The 2,342-nt window shown below is 37.6% G+C and overlaps 1 pseudogene; it reads left to right on the top strand.

Annotated features, from left to right (window-relative positions):
• Positions 1–269: 269 nt before the first annotated feature.
• LOC136322883 (eukaryotic translation initiation factor 2 subunit 3, X-linked pseudogene) lies at positions 270–1,684 on the top strand (annotated as a pseudogene).
• The last annotated feature ends 658 nt before the right edge of the window (positions 1,685–2,342 follow it).

The following is a 2,342-nucleotide window of genomic DNA, read 5'->3' as shown; positions in this document are numbered from 1 at the left end:
CTCCTCCCACAGCCATTGATCAAGTGGTTTGAGCAAGTTGGCCCCGGGTGCTGAGGATGGCTCCATGGCCTCGCCTCAGGCACTGAAATAGTTCAGTTGCCTGAGCAATGGAGCAGGGGCCCAAAATGGGCAGAGTGTTGCCTGTAGGGGGCTTGCCAAGTGGATCCTAGTCGAGGCATATGTGGGAGGTTCATCTCTCTTTCTCCCTGCCTCTCAATAATAATAAAATAATAATAATAATAAAAATCAATACTTTTTTTCCAGGCAAAATGGCCAGGGAGTACAAGGGTGGAGTGGCTCTGGGCTAGTTGCATCTTTTTTGCTAGAATTTCACTACCTTGGATGTTACCAAATTGATGCCACTTTCAAATAAAGTTATCAGCAGACAAGCCACAATTAATATAGGTACAATTGGTCATATAGCTCATAGGAAATTCATAGTTGTAAAAGCTATTTCTGGAGTTCACACTGTCAGGTCCAAAAATTAACTAGGAAGAAATATTACAATCAAGCTTGGATGTGCTAATGCCAAGATTTATAAACTTGATGACTCAAGTTGTCCTTGCCCAAAATGATATAGATCCTGTGGAAGTAGTACATCTAATGACTTTCCTATAGACATTCTCTAGGACCAAGGGAAACTTTGAGTTACACATATTTCCTTTGTTGACTGTCCTGGCCATGATAATTTGATGGCTACTATGCTTAACAGTGTAGCAGCAATGGATGCAGCTCTTTTGTTGATAGCTGGTAATGAGTCTTGTCCTTAGCCTCAGACTTCTGAACACCTGGATGCTACAGAAGTCATGAAACTGAAGCATGTTTTGATTCTATAAAATAAGATTAATTTGGTAAAAGAGAGCCGAGCTAAAGAACAGAATGAACAGAGCCTTGCATTTGTACAGGTACAGTAGTAGCAAGAGCTCCTATTATTCTTATTTCTGTGCAGCTGAAATAAAATGTTGAATTTGTATGTACGTACATAGTAAAGAAAATTCCAGTGACCCCACGAGACTTTATTTCAGAACCCTGACTTATTGTTATTAGGTCTTTTGATATCAACAAACCTGGCTGTAAAGTGAATGACCTTAAAGAAGGTGTAACGGGTGACAGGATTTTAAAAGGACTGTTAAAGGTGAGCCAGGAGATACAAGTCAGACCTAGCATTTTTTTCAAAGATAGTAAAGGAAAAATCATTTGTAAACCAATCTTTTCCAAAATTATACCACTATTTGTAGAACATAATGATCTTCAGTATGCTGCTGTAGGAGGTCTTACTGAAGTAGTTACAAAAATTGACCCCACTTTGTGCTGGACTGAGAGAATGATGAGGCAGATATTTGATGCAGTTGAAGCTTTACCTGAGATTTTCACAGAATTGGAAATCTCCTATTTCCTGCTTGAAGACTTCTAGGTGTATGCACTGAAGGAGCCAAGAAAGCAGCAAAGGTGCAAAACTTGTCTGTGAGTGAGGTGCTCATGGTGAACATATGATCCTTGTCAACAGGAGGGAGAGTTAGTGCAGTTGAGGCTGATTTGGACAAAAGCATTTTGACTAATCCTGTGTGCACAGAAATAGGAGAAAAAATTGCCCTCAGCAGAAGAATTGAGAAACATTGGTGTTTATTTAATTGGTTGGGGTCAAATAAGAAAAGAAGTGACAAGCCAACTAGATGATGACTGAAATATTCCTGTTAAAAAAATTCCTTTAAACTGTATTATTCCATACGTAGGTGGGACATAATAGTGAAACTAAGAGACATTGATAAGAGTGTGGTGGTTACGGGGGGGGAGGGGGGAATGGGAGAGGGATAGGGGGTGGGGAGGGGCACAAAGAAAACAAGATAGAAGGTGACAGAGGACAATCTGACTTTGGGTGGTGGGTATGCAATATAATTGAACGACAAGATAACCTGGACTTGTTATCTTTGAATATATGTATCCTGATTTATTGATGTCACCCCATTAAAAAAATTAAATTATATAAAAAAAAATTCCTTTAGATAAAGTCAGATTTTCTCTTAACAACCTAGGGGTATATTTATATTTTCAAAGCAAAACTGGGGAATAAATTTACAGCTCATTACCTTAGTAGTAGCTGTTATTCTCATTTATTTGGTGATGAAAATTTAGTCCTAGTACTAAAATAGGGTTTACTATTAATAAATGCAAAAGAATAATAAATACAAAAATTAGCATAACTTTAGATTGAATCTACATTTTAGCAGAAATGAATCATTCCCAAATAATGTCTAATTTATGTATCAATACAGGTTTAAAATAAAACTATTTGCTATGAGTGGCCTTTGCTGTCACATACATACCACTGAAATTTCTTATAT

This window comes from Saccopteryx bilineata, chromosome 2 (assembly GCF_036850765.1).
Source record: "Saccopteryx bilineata isolate mSacBil1 chromosome 2, mSacBil1_pri_phased_curated, whole genome shotgun sequence".
Lineage (NCBI taxonomy): Eukaryota > Metazoa > Chordata > Mammalia > Chiroptera > Emballonuridae > Saccopteryx > Saccopteryx bilineata.
Note: the sequence above shows the minus strand (reverse complement) of the source record. Positions and strands in the feature narration are given on the sequence as shown.